Genomic DNA, 15,749 nt, shown 5'->3' with positions numbered 1-15,749 from the left:
CAGCGGCGTAATCAGATTACAGTCAGAAATTAGCTTCCATGATAGAAACTCGGTGGCGGGGATTGGAGAAGGGGCGGAGGGAGGGGAGTTGGCGCTAGGTAGAGGTAGACGTCTCCACTTGGGCCTCCTGGAAGTCGGGTTTAGGTAGAGGTGACACCTCATGGATATTGATTAGCATTAGCAATCCATCAGATTTGGGCCATAATCCTCACTAAAGCTTGTTTGGCCGTAAAGTGTTAAATATGTTTACTTCCTGAATGCCAATGCGCATTCATCAAATAGCCCCGCGGAGCGCACCTCGGGACACGCCCACGGCCGCTCATTTCCTGCACGCGCTACTCTGGCACACCTGGAGCTGATGATCAGACCTGCCTTTATAAGCCTGCACAACCTGCTATCCCGGGCCAGAACGTAATCATCTGTTCCTGTACCGATCAAGCTCTATGCGACCTTGCGCTCTCTCTGTGTTCTCCACCATCGTGTTTGATTGGTCTCGTGTCTTCCTTGTCGTCCTTCCTGCAGTCTGCTTTCGTTCCACATGACGAGCTGTGCGTCTCGTCTTCCCCCTGTGATTCCCTGTTGTTCTTCTCTGATTTTCTGGCTGCCCCTTTTGAATTCTCGACCTCCCGCTTGGACTCGGACCTTCTACGCCAGGGGTGTCAAACATACGGCCCGCGGGCCGGAACCGGCCCCCAAGGAGGTTCGATCAGGGCCGCAGGATAATTTGAAAGTGGAAAAAATGCATAAAAGACATGGAATTAATATTTTAAATTCGCTGCAATTCATGGATTATCCGCTAAGGGGCACACTCTTTCCATCAGAGTAGAAGACAAGCCGCATCACTGAGACAGACTGAAAACAGCAGACGGTATCAATGCGCCATCTGCTGCTTGTTACGACGTTGTTAATACCTTGGTCTCTACCTCTCCGCTACACCCTCATTAGCCAAAATGTCGTTATCCAAACGGACAAAAGTAGATGAGTGTAGAATTTTCAAAGAAAAATTGACCACGTCCTATTTATTTACAGAGATGCACGTAAAACCTTCGTGCTTGGTGTGTTTGCAACAAGTTTCTGTATTGAAGGAATATAATATTCGACGCCACTACGAGACTCATCACAGCGAAAAATATGACGGCTTGCAAGGACAACTGAGAAGAGATAAGATTAACGAATTGCTGGCGGGTCTGAGGAAACTACACTAACACCTTTAAAATGCTGCCTTAGATACTGTTTGCATTGAAAGAATACAGCTCTGTGAAGATGAATCCTTACTGTGGTGATTTAAAAAATGTGCACTTTAATGTTAGTCAGCAGCTTCAAAACAAAAGTTGTGTGATGGAATTCTACTGTTCATACAACTCCATAAATTTTCAGTATGTATTGTATGTGTATGTATGTTTCATGTATGAAGTTTACAGATTTACAGGACAGGCGAACACTTTCTTCATTACACATTTAAAATCACTCTCCTTAGTTTGTAAGGTGTACGCAGGGATTACATTTAGATTTTATATGCGTATGTGTAAGTGGTTTAAAAATTCCTTTCTTTAAAAGTCTCATTTAATCTTAAAGTGCATTACTATATTTTTCAGTACCAATTAAAGTTTTGTGCCTTTGTACAATCAGTGGGATCAGTTGCAATGCATATTTGTGAATGATAAAAGTAAATTGCACATTTGTCTAAGGAAATATGAGGTGTTTCATGAAATGTTTTGTAAAAGGATAGTTCATTAAATTTCAATATTTTCCTAATGTTCTTGTGCTTCTTTACACCAAAACAAAGGAAAGACATGATATTTTGGTTATTTATAGAAGAGTATGGTATAATTTTAATGGTCCGGCCCACTTGACATCTCCCTAGGCCGTATGTGGCCCACGATGCGAAATGAGTTTGACACCCCTGTTCTACGCCCTGCTCAGCCCCCGACTTCCTGCTCGTTTGACGGATCTATGAGCCTGCCCTGTCCGCTCAACATTTACGGTAACACTCAACAGTTAATTCCTACGCAGTCACACACATACACTGCAAAAAGTCAGTGTTCAAAAACAAAAACAAAAATTCAAAAATTAGGGGTATTTTACCTGAACTAAGCAAAATTATCTGCCAATAGAACAAGAAATTCGGCTTGTTAAGACTTTCCAAAACAAGTAAAATTAGCTAACCTCAATGAACCCAAAAATACCTTAAAATAAGTATATTCTCACTAATAACAAGTGCACTTTTCTTGGTGGAAAAAAAAGAGACCTTTTTGCTCAATATGTTGAAAAATATTCTTAAATTAAGTAAAGGCTAGTGCCATTATCTTGACATAATGATATGCGCTCGGCATCATGATTTTTTTTTTCATGCTTGAAGTAAGAAAGTATTACTTTAAAAAAGTAGTTTTATACTTGAGTGTTAATGACACAGCTTTGCATCAGTTGATATTCTAGTTTCAAGCATGTTTTACTCAATATAGGTCATAACATCTCAGTAACAAGCTGTAATATCTTACTGAGATCATTTAGGACCAAACCCCTTAAAACAAGTAAAACACTAACATAAAATCTGCGTAGTGAGAAGAATGATCTTGATTAATATTATTATTGTTTGTTATTATATATATATATAAAATTGTATGTATATATATAATAAACCATAGAGCTGAATACTACGCCCCCTTGTGTCTGTGCCGTCTACTCCCCCTGCACATAACACCCGCCCTTTGTCATTTGCCTTTTGGTTCTGTGGCTGTGCTCTTTTACATGAACAAGAAACATGAAGCACTCAGACAACCAATACGGATACAGAGCCAACATTTCAACATCAATGGCATTAATCAAAATAATAGAAAAGATCACCGATACAATAGATACCAACAAATGTATTTGACACAATAAATCATAATATCTTAAACAAATTAGAATGATATGGAATCAGAGACTTGGTCTTGAACTGGGTAAGAAGCTTCTTAACCAACAGGAAGCAATACGTGAAGGTAGTCGAACACACGTCTACAGAGCTGAAAATACATTGCTGGTGTACCTCAGGGATCAATACTAGGACCAAAATTGTTCAGTCTTTATATAAACGACATTTGTAAAGTTACAAAGGACTTAAAGTTAGTACTATTTGCAGATAATACAACTGTGTTTTGTTCAGGAGAGAACACACAGACGCTAACACAAACATGAACAGAAGAAAGGAATAAACTAAAAAGATGGTTTGACAAAAACAGTCTCTTTTCTTTCTGTTCGGTAACAATAGAAGAGAAAGTCAGACACAAATACAAATAGACGGAATACAGTTATTTATAAGTGGTTGATTTATATAGGCTAATAAGGTAAAGTTTTGTACCTGACAAGTTTCGGCTATCTTGCTTCTGCAGCCTTCATCAGAGGTGTCACGTGATGTTAGCGTGACGTCATCTGTGACGTGTTATATGGATTGGACACCTCTGATGAAGGCTGCAGAAGCAAGATAGCCGAAACTTGTCAGGTACAAAACTTTACCTTACTAGCCTATATAAATCAACCACTTATAAATACACATTAGTAGGCGAAATGAACCTCTTCAACATAGACGGAATACATATTGAAAGGGTAAAAGGAATCATGTTTTTGGGTGTAATGATTGATGATAAAATGAACTGGAAATTTAATATAAAAAATATACAACATAAAGTAGCAAGAAACACGGCAATAATGAATAAAGGAGCACTTCATATTCTCTACTGCTAGCTAGTATTACCATGTCGGAGTTATTGTACAGAAATATGGGGAAATAAGTACAAATGTACACTTCATTCATTCACGGTGTTACAAAAAAGATCAATTAGAATAATACATAATGTTAGATATAAAAAAAAACATACAAATGTAACGACTTGGTCGCATGGTGATGCGGGGGTTGTTCTCCCAAGATGCAGACCGACTCCGGACACAGCGTGAGGGTAGGAAATTATTTATTTTAACAATAAATCAGGCAGGAAAAAACAAAAGCGTGCTCATAGCACGGGAGGCAAAGCTAAGGGGGCTAGCGTGGGAGCTAGCATACAAAAAGAGCCTAGCATAGACGCTAGCATACAAAAGGAATCAAAATGCCGTTGTTAACTGTTGCGTGTAGCAAACTAGGAAGCCAGACTGACTGACCGGAAAATGCAGGACTAAATAGTTCTCTGATTAGTGCTCGGCAGCAGGTGAGCGTGCCGAACACTAACCAGAGGCAGGTGAAACCAATAAGCACCCATGGTTACTGAAAAACACAGACCCAGGGGTGCAGAAAACAGGAACTGAGGGAGTCCTAAACCGAAAAGAACATGATCCGGGCAACGGATCATTACAACAATCCCTTTATTAAATCAAAAATATTGAAATTCAACGATTTGGTGTATTTGCAAACAGCTAAAATGATGTACAAAGCAAACTATAACCTGCTACCCAAGAATGTACAATACTTTTTCTCAACAAAAGACGAGAAATACAACTGCAGAGGAAAATCTAATTTAAAACATTTGTATGCACGTACAACACTTAAGACCTTTAGCATATCAGTATTTGGAATTAAATTACGGAATGGCTCAAGCATGGAAATCAAACACAGCACCAATATGATTCAGTTCAAACAATGGTATGGTATATTTATTGATTTACTATTTATTTAGTCACCGTTCTGTTACAGAGAACAAGGAAATGGAATGAAACTGCTATGATATGAAAAGGGGTAGGATTAGATAAGCTCTGGTTCTTCCAACTCCTTTTCGGACGTGCTGCAGTGAAAAAACTAGAAATATGCGATGCATTGCATTGTGTCGTATGCATGTTTTAAATAAACTGAAACTGAACGGATCATGGCTGACGGCGGAGCTAAGCTAACATCGGTTTATTTTTTTCTAATTTAGCAACATAAGCACACTCACTCAAATAAAAAACATCAATTTCTACAACTACTAGTACTATGGCATCATTTAAAAGTACTGTGGCCTCATTTTTCTTATATCTAAAAAGGATGCTAACGAAAATGATAATTAAATAGGTGCATTGTATGAGGCGCTGTAGAGAGTCTACTGACCAACAGCATCTCAGGCCTGGACTGGAGCCTGCAGTGCCTCAGACTGGAAGTCTCTGCAGAGAGTGGTGAGGACGGCGGAAAAGATCGTCAGGACTCCTCTTCCTCCTATCCAGGAGATCGCAAAAAGCCGCTGCCTGACCAGGGCTCAGAAAATCTGCAGAGACTCCTCCCACCCCCACCAAGGACTGTTTTCACTGCTGGACTCTAGAAAGAGGTTCCGCAGCCTCCGTAGTAGAACCTCCAGGTTCTGTAACAGCTTTTTCCCTCAGGCCATAAGACTCTTGAACGCATCATAATAATCCCCTCAATTCCCCCCAAAAATGGATGAACTCGCTGAAATATAAAGACAATATAACATACATCCATAAACGTGGATGCATATGCAAAAGTGCAATATATTTATCTGTACAGTAATCTATTTATTTATATCTGCACCTTATTGCTCTTCTATCCTGCACTACAACGAGCTAAAGCAACAAAATGTTGTTCTTAACTGTACTGTAAAGTTTACATTTGAATGACAATAAAAAGGAAGTCTAAGTCTATAATTACAACACTCATTATAACTGAAAATATATTTCTAATAATTGACTAAAATAGGATGATACAACTATTTAAACAAAAACAATAAACTATTACCGTATTTTTCGGACTATAAGTCGCAGTTTTTTTTCATAGTTTGGCCGGGGGTGCGACTTATACTCCAGTGCGACTTATATATGTTTTTTCTAGGGATGTCCGATAATGGCTTTTTGCCGATATCCGATATTTTCCAACTCTTTAATTACCGATACTGATATCAACCGATACCGATATCAACCGATATATGCAGTCGTGGAATGAACACATTATTATGCCTAATTTGGACAACCAGGTATGGTGAAGATAAGGTACTTTTAAAAAAAATTAGTAAAATAAGATAAATAAATTAAAAACATTTTCTTGAATAAAAAAGAAAGTACAACAATATAAAAACAGTTACATAGAAACTAGTAATGAATGAAAATAGTGGACCAGCAGCACGCACAATCATGTGTGCTTACGGACTGTATCCCTTGCAGACTGTATTGATATATATTGATATATAATGTAGGAACCAGAATATTAATAACAGAAAGAAACAACCCTTTTGTGTGAATGAGTGTAAATGGGGGAAGGAGGTTTTTTGGGTTGGTGCACTAATTGTAAGTGTATCTTGTGTTTTTTATGTTGATTTAATTTTTTTTTAAAAACAAAAAAAACAAAAAAAACATACCGATAATAAAAAAAACGATACCGATAATTTCCGATATTCCATTTTAACGCATATATCGGCATCTCTAGTTTTTTCCCTTCTTTATTATGCATTTTCGGCCGGTGCGACTTATACTCCGGAGCGACTTATACTCCGAAAAATACGGTAATAATTAAAGTACCATTAAAAAAATGTAAATACAAATAAATAAAATTAAAAAATTAAACATCAAATCGAAATAAGTGTCTGACCCAAGAGCGTAAATTAGCATGGTCATCCGTGACTAAGCTGCCAAAGAAAAAAAAAATCACAAGTGTCTCAAAGGGCTGCACAATTAGCCACAACAACATCCTTGGCTCAGATCCCACATCAGAGCAAGAAAAAACTCAACCCAATGGGATACAATGAGAAACCTTGGAGGGGACCGCAGATCCCCCCCCCATGGGCGACCGGTGCAATGGACGTCGAGTGGATCTAGTTAATAGTGTGAGAGTCCAGTCCATAGATGACAATAACCACTTCATCTGTTCTGTAGATGTGTGATTGATTGATTGAACAGTGTAGGTCTGACTTGGTAGGATATGTACAGCGAGCAGTGAACATAGTGAGCTCAGAGAGCATAAGAACAAGTTTATATACATTTGATTATTTACATTTGATTATTTACAATCCGGGGAGGTGGGATGTGGTGAGGGTAGGGGGTTAGGCTAGGGTTGTAGTTGACTGGAGGTGTTCTTTTAGTGCTATCATGACCCGTGGTCCGGATCATGTTTTTGTTATGTTCTGTTAGTTTTAGACTCCATAGTTCCTGTTTTTGTGTGCACCCTTGTTTGTTTTAGTTACCATGGCGACTTATGATTTTCACCTGCCTCTGGTGTTCGGGACACGCACCTGTTTCCAATCAAGAGACATGATTTAAGCACACCTTTGCCAGTCAGTCGTCCTGGCGTCATTATTGGTTTCATGCCACAGTTTCATGTTGTGCTATGCCATAGTTATGTTAGTTGTTTCATGCCACAGTAAGTCTTGTTTGTTCTATGTCCATAGTTCATGCTAAGTCTTAGCGTCTATGTTTCCTGCGTTTAGAACGGCACGCTTTCGTTTTGTTTTAGTTCCTGTCTTTTGTGATGTGTAGGACTAATTAATTAATAAAAATGTTCCTACCTTCAAGTCCTGTCCGGAATAGTCCGTTTGCATCCTGGGAGAACAAACCTCGCAGTAAGCTGCGACCCCCCCATTATGACAAGTGCGGTTTACACCTGTTGGGAGTGCATTCCATACTGATGTGGCATAGAAGGAGAATGAGTTAAGACCTTTGTTAGATCGGAATCTGGGTTTAACGTGGTTTGTGGAGCTCCCCCTGGTGTTGTGGTTATGGCGGCCATTTACGTTATGGAAGTAGTTTGACATGTGCTTCAGTATCAGGGAGGTGTAGCAAATTTTATAAACTAGGCTCAGTTCAATCTGGCGTTGGTTAGGAAGATCCCTGGAGTCTGTGGCCTATGTGGTTTTGTGCTAGCCTTGCTACTCGACCCGTTCTGCAACCCTTCTTTTGTTTATGATGCCTCCGTCGGACTTGTCTTCTCCCCAGTCCAAGGAAAAGCCACTGTGAGCCCGAAGCCCCTGTCTGGGATGCGGTAAGACTGATGAAACTCGATTGTAATTTGCATGCGACACATTAGTCCGACTGAACGAAGCTTGGTTAGAGTGTATGAAGTACTGAGACCATTCACATTCATACAGCTGCTCACATACAAGACTGACTAAAATGCACCGATACAGAGAGCCAGTGACCACAGCATCCGTGCATGCCTCCATCTTGGCAAACAAACAAAAATTTAAAAGCACAGCTGGACAGTGTACAATTGGTTCTGGTGTGGGTCAAGGAAGTTCTGGTGGTCATAAAAGTTTGCGAATGAGGACATCAGGGGTATTTTAGTGACAGACATCATATGTGTAGAAATAAAGCATATTACATTGATTGATTGAGACTTTGATTAGTAGATTGCACAGTACAGTACATACACTGCGAAAAGTCAGTGTTCCAAAACAAGAAAAAAAATACAAAAATGAGGGGTATTTTATTTGAACTAAGCAAAATTATCTGCCAATAGAACAAGAACATTTGGCTTGTCAAGACTTTCCAAAACAAGTAAAATAAGCTAACCTCAATGAACCCCAAAATACCTTAAAATAAGTATATTCTCACTAATAACTGTACTACTAGATGAGTACATATTTTCTATTGTTTCATTGAAAATAAAACAGCAAAGTGGGGGGGGGGGGATAAAAGTTGGAAAAGTCGGCAAAAGTCCCCAAAAATTTTCAAAATACCTACCCAGGTTCGAGTCCCACAAGTCCCGGCTGGGATGCCCCAAATGTCCAAAATACGCCTAGCAAAGTCCCACGGGAAGGCGGGGAGAAAAGTGAGAAAAGTCGGTAAAATGTTCAAAAATCACACCCAGGTTCGAGTGCCACAAGTCTTAGGACTAGAGGCACTCCATGTGGGACTCGAACCTGGGTAGGTATTTTGAACATTTTTGGGACTTTTGCCGACTTTTATCTCCCCTCCCCGTGCTACTCGGCTGGGTGTGTTATGGACATTTTGGGCATCCCGGGACTTGCGTGGCCGGCGGCGGGACTTGTGGGACTCGAACCTGGGTAGGTATTTTGAACATTTTTGGGGGACTTTTGCTGACTTTTCTCACTTTTCTCCCCCGCTTCCCGTGGGACTTTGCTGGGTGCGTTTTGGACATTTGGGCCATCCCGGGACTTGTGCGGCCGGCGGCGGGACTCGTGGGACTGGAACCCGGGGAAGGTATTTTGGACAAAATTGGGACTTTTGACCATTTTGGCCACCTTTTCCCCCTCTTCTTCCCCGCCTTCCTGTGCACCATTGCTGGGTGTGTTTTGGACATTTGGACAAAAATATTTTCAAGCATGTTTTACTCAATATAGGTCATAACATCTCAGCAACAAGCTGTAATATCTTACTGAGATCATTTAGGACCAAAACACTTAAAACAAGTAAAACACTCTAACATAAAATCTGCTTAGTGAGAAGAATTATCTTATCAGACAGAAAATAAGCAAATATCACCCTTATTTGAGATATTTCATCTTACTTACATTTCAGTTTTTGCAGTGTATTCCGTACAATTGACCACTAAATGGTAACACCCGAATAAGTTTTTCAACTTGTTTAAGTCGGGGTCCACGTTAATCAATTCATGGTTATTCATGGTTCATACATTTATGATGTATAAAATGTATCTACTAGTATGCACATGTGCACACAGAGATTTTACGCCAAGTATTTTTGCAGAATGTGCATGTGTTGTGCTGAAGGATTTTTCTCACCCTTCCACACACACACACATACACACGCACACACATAAACACGCATACTTCCCAGGCGGGCCTTGGACGCCCGTATAAGGCAACGTGTGTTGTGAGTGGCTGCTGTGAGGAGGTCACCCTGTCCACAAGTCGGGCTTGTGTTTACAAGACCACCGCCTGCTCGGCCTTGTTGTGGCGCATTTACGGACCAACGTGCGTCTCGTCTCCTGCGAGCTAACTGCCATGTCTTGTCTTTATCTTTAGTTTGCTTCACACATTTGACTTTTAGTGCCTTTCTATTACATCGGGCCAAGGGAGACATTTTGGTGCCGATCTGGATAAAGCAGGGGTGTCAAACGTACGGCCCGAGGGCCGGATCAGGCCTGAAATTTTTTAATTGATTGATTGATTGAAACTTTTTAGTAGATTGCACAGTTCGGTACATATTCCGTACAATTGACCACTAAATGGTAACACCCAAATAAGTTTTTCAACTTGTTTAAGAAACTGCTGTTCTAAATGTGTCCACTGGGTGTCGCAATAGCAATTCTTTGTATCTTTGTAGATGATGCTACACCTGTGCAAAATAAACCACATGATGTTAGTACATCAGTCGAGGAAAATGATCAAACTACATAAATAACATCCTGTAATTTGATTTTGATGTTATTTTTTTATCTTGAAAATGAACACCAATGAGTTGACTGATGAACATTATCACATCATTTATTCAGAAAATATGAGTAACGACAAATAAAGATAGAATACTATTAACCGCAACATGTAAGTGTAAAAAAAAAACAACAACAACATTATGATTTGTACAATCTCAGAATGTGCTTGTTCTATTTTTAAACAAAGAAAACAATCTGAAGTTGTCTTTATTTTTAAGTTATCATGCCGCAATTTTACCAGTCCGGCCCACTTGGGAGTAGATTTTTCTCCATGTGGCCCCTGATGGGACCCATAACCTCCCTGCTTGGCACTCAGCAACAAAGGGTTGGAGTTGGGGGTTAAATCACCAAAATGATTCCCGGGCGCGGCGCCGCTGCTGCCCACTGCTCCCCAAGGGGATGGGACAAATGCAGAGGACAAATTTCGCCACATCTAGTGTGTGTGTGACAATCATTGGTACTTTAATCTTAATCTTAATCTTAATCTAAAATGAGTTTGACACCCCTGGGATTATGATGAAAATAATGAACAAATATGTGATAAAAACAATAAATAATATAAACAAAGAGAGCTTTTTTTTTTTTTTTTTTAACAATTTCCTTCTTTTAGCAGATATTGAAATGCAGCGTGTCACACACACACACACACACACACACACACACACACACACACACACACATTATTGTATTTGTTACCTTCTTGAGACCTCTGGAAAATGCCTACCTCTTTAGGACTACTCTTTCTAGATATAAAGATTTGTATTTACAACATCCATCCATTTTCTACCGCTTATTCCCTTTGGCGTCGCGGGGGGCGCTGGAGCCTATCTCAGCTACAATCGGGCGGAAGGCGGGGTACACCCTGGACGAGTCGCCACCTCATCGCAGGGCCAACACTGATAGACAGACAACATTCACACTCACATTCACACACTAGGGCCAATTTAGTGTTGCCAACATTAATAATACAAACAATCTATGTAAATATAAAAAAGGTAAGCTTTTAGTTATTTTTTTAATTACATTTGTTTTGTTTGTAATTGGTTTTTAATCTTCATTATTTACAAACGTACTTCAAGTTATTACAGTATGTCTCTATATACATTTTTTGTATTAATTTTGGCCAAAGAGGGCGCATTTCAATTTCTTACACACACTTGTTATTTCATATGTTGGCCAGAAGGGGAGCACTTTTAAAACCGACACACAGTCAATTTGAAAAATCCCTCCTTTTTGGGACCACCCTAATGTTGATAGATTTCACCACCAGGGGTGCAAATGAGACATTCTCTATTAGATGCAGTGGTTTTCCGTATAGGGACCATGATTTATGTCCTAACTTGTTCACCGCTCCTCATATGGAAGCTACTTTTCCTTGTTGATGTCTCAAGAAGGGTAGAAATATATACAATTGCGGTATAGCTTGGTTGGTAGAGTGGCCGTGCCAGCAACTTGAGGGTTCCAGGTTCGATCCCCGCTTCTGTCATCCTAGTCACTGCCGTTGTGTCCTTGGGCAAGACATTTTACCCACCTGCTCCCAGTGCCACCCACACTGGTTTAAAAATGTAACTTAGTTTTTGGGTTTCACTATGTAAAGCGCTTTGAGTCACTAGAGAAAAGCGCTATATAAATATAATTAACTTCACAAATACAAGAACACACACACATTCTTGTATTTGTCACCTTCTTGAGACCTCCGAAAAATGCCTTCCTCTTTAGGACTACTCATTCTAGATATATAAAGATTTGTATTTATAACATTAATGATATAAACAATCTATGTAAATATAAAAAAGGTAAACTTTTAGTTATTTTTGTAATTACATTTTTGTGTCTGTAATTGGTTTTTAATCTTCATTATTTACTTCAAGTTATTACAGTATGTCTCTATAAACATTTTTTTTTTTATTACTAATTTTGGCAAAAGGGGGCGCATTTCAATTTCTTCCACACACTTGTTATTTCGTATGTTGACCAGAGGGGGAGCACTTTTAAAACCGACACATAGTCAGTTTGAAAAATCTTTCCTTTTTGGGACCACCCTAATTTTGATAGATTTCACCACCAGGGGTGCAAATGAGACATTCTCTATTAGATGCAGTGGTTTTCCGTATTGGGACCATGATTTATGTCCTAACTTGTTCAACGGTCCTCATATGGAAGCTACTTTTCCTTGTTGGTGTCTCAAGAAGGGTAGAAATATATACAATTGCGGTATAGCTTGGTTGGTAGAGTGGCCGTGCCAGCAACTTGAGGGTTCCAGGTTCGATCCCCGCTTCTGTCATCCTAGTCACTGCCGTTGTGTCCTTGGGCAAGACATTTTACCCACCTGCTCCCAGTGCCACCCCACACTGGTTTAAAAATGTAACTTAGATATTGGGTTTCACTATGTAAAGCGCTTTGAGTCACTAGAGAAAAGCGCTATATAAATATAATTAACTTCACAAATACAAGAACACACACACATTCTTGCATTTGTTACCTCCTTGAGACCTCCGAAAAATGCCTTCCTCTTTAGGACTACTCATTCTAGATATATAAAGGTTTGTATTTACAACATTAATGATGTAAACAATCTATGTAAATATAAAAAAGGTAAGCTTTTAGTTATTTTTGTAATTACATTTTTGTGTTTGTAATTGGTTTTTAATCTTCATTATTTACTTCAAGTTATTACAGTATGTCTCTATAAACATTTTTTTTTTATTACTAATTTTGGCCAAAGAGGGCGCATTTCAATTTCTTACACACACTTGTTATTTCATATGTTGGCCAGAAGGGGAGCACTTTTAAAATCGACACACAGTCAATTTGAAAAATCCCTCCTTTTTGGGACCACCCTAATGTTGAAAGATTTCACCACTAGGGGTGCAAATGAGACATTCTCTATTAGATGCAATGGTTTTCCGTATTGGGACCATCATTTATGTCCTAACTTGTTCACCGCTCCTCATATGGAAGCCACTTTTCCTTGTTGATGTCTCAAGGAGGGTAAAAATACTAGAACACACACACACACACACGTAAACAGTCACGTTGTCACCTGAGAAGCGTCAACAACATTGTCACAGTCACAAGTCTGGCGGTGATATAGAACACTCATTTAAATGTCTCCCTTCATGACATTACCATCACAAACACACAACACGAGGTTACATTGGATTAGATGGAACTTTATTGATCCCCCGGGCGTGTGACCTGAGGCATATCGAGGTTCCAGTAGCAGCAACATCATTTACAGTACACTGGACAGTGACAATAGCAACATCATCAGGTAAGAAATAAATAGAATAATAAAGTATAATATTAAAATGGATGAATAAAAAAAAATTATGTATACAATTGTCTCTGGCCACTCCGACGTTTGCGGCTTCGCTCTATTTTTTAGAACATATTCTATGTATTTTCGGCCTAAATTAGGTATTTTGAAAGCATTAAAATGTCTGAATGAACTAACAATACCTATACTTCACATTTCTATTCTTATCATTATGTTTACTGTATCGGAATAAATTAGTGTAAAGGTGACTAGTGGTTGATATTTCATGACTAGAGGGCTCTCATAATCATTAAACATCATATTTAGAAGATTGTAAAAAATTTTTTAAATATTATTTAGAAATTCATTTACCTCGGTCGAGCCCGGAACCAATTAACATAGATAAACGAAGCTGAAAGGTATGTCATTGCACAATGTTCCTGTGCCCCTCCCCATCTTCCTTCCTTCTGCAGACCTGGGAGTTCAACCCATCATCACGTGTGATGTCTGCAAATCTCATGAGACTTCAGGGCTATAACTCCTCTACCCTCCAGTGTGTTTTGCTTTTTCTTTGGTGCCTTTAATGCATACTTGCCAACCTTGAGACCTCCGATATCGGGAGGTGGGGGGGGGGGGGGGGGGGGGGGGCGTGTTTAAGAGGAGAGTATATTTACAGCTAGAATTCACCAAATCAAGTATTTCATATATATATATATATATATATATATATATATATATATATATATATATTCTAGCTATATATATATATATTTTTTTATTTTATTTTATTATACAGAGATATAAAGAAATACTTGAATTTCAGTGTTCTGCAGGCTATCCAGTAGATGGCAGTATTGTCCTGTTTAAGAGTGTCACAACATTGCTGTTTTTTACGGCAGACGTACTGCTTTACGGTAGACTAAACGTGACTGCTGTTGTTGTGTGTTGTTACCGCGCTGGGAGGACGTTAATGAGAGTGCGTAACAATAAACCCACATAAGAAACCAAGAACTCTCTCTCCTTGTTGTGCACTCTACTCTCTAAAAGCCGTATATGTTACAACGTGATTGGGCAGGCAAGCTGTTTATATTGTGGGAAAGCGGACGTGAGAACAGGCTGTCCCCACTCAGTCTCAGGTCCGCATTGAGCTGGAGGGGGCGTGGCCTCCAGCTCCGGCTGAATACCGGGAGTTTGTCGGGAGAAAATCTCTGCCGGGAGGTTGTCGGGAGAGGCGCTGAATACCGGGATTGTCCCGCTAAAAACGGGAGGGTTGGCAAGTATGCTTTAATGGCAAATACCACATAAATGTGATGATAACCATAGAACCGGAAATGAACCTTACAAGGGTCCGGCTGCTCAGGACTAAATGGCGAAATTCCCCCAACAAAGCATCGCTCTGAAAGAACATTCCTCTTCCTGTTCCATATAGTATGTGCAGTCTGTAAAAGGTGCATCGTTTTTCTCTGTTTTTAACTTTTATTTCATCGTTTTATATAGTGGTTAACTTCTTTTTACACCTGCATTACTTAAAACTCTGGGTTTGCTGATACAACTTTGGCATTTCCAATACAATACCAACATTTGAGCCTCGAGTATTGGCCGATACCATCAGTAATCATACATATTTTGTTATTATTTGGTAATGTGGACTGTTAGAAAATGTTTGATCAAGCAACATTAGATAGATAGAAATCCCAACTCAATGTTCCTCACGAAAGTGACACAAGAGGAAATAATTAAAATCGTGAAAAAATACAAACCTAAGAGTTCAATCGATTTTAATGGAATTGATACAGAAACGATAAAAAAGGTTATTGAAGAGATCTCAGGACCATTAATGTGTATCAAGTAACCTATCATTTTAAACAGGCAAATTCCCAAACAAAATGAAAATAGCTAAAGTCGTACAGATTTAGAAGACTGAGACAAACACCAATTTACAATTTATGGGCCCGTTTCTCTACTTCCACAATTTTCTCAAATCAATGAAAAACGGTTCAATAACAGATTGGACAGTTTCACAAACAAATATGGAAATCACAGAGAACCGATATGGATACAGAGCTAATATTTCAACTTTGATGGCATTCATCGAAATAACAGACATTTACCAAAGCAAAGCAATAGATGGTAAGCAGTGTGCGGCGGCAGTAATTATGGATTTAACCAAAGCATTTAACACAATTAATC

General features: G+C 39.2%; 1 protein-coding gene across 2 annotated transcripts in view; it reads right to left on the bottom strand.

Annotated features, from left to right (window-relative positions):
- The window catches only part of LOC133631120 (supervillin-like), a 113,078-nt gene that overhangs the window by 91,112 nt on the left and 6,217 nt on the right, over positions 1-15,749 (bottom strand). The window lies entirely within an intron of this gene.

This window comes from Entelurus aequoreus, linkage group LG16 (genome assembly GCF_033978785.1).
Source record: "Entelurus aequoreus isolate RoL-2023_Sb linkage group LG16, RoL_Eaeq_v1.1, whole genome shotgun sequence".
Taxonomy (NCBI): Eukaryota; Metazoa; Chordata; class Actinopteri; order Syngnathiformes; family Syngnathidae; genus Entelurus; species Entelurus aequoreus.
The sequence above is the reverse complement of the archived record's forward strand: the minus strand, read 5'-3'. Positions and strand labels throughout refer to the sequence as shown.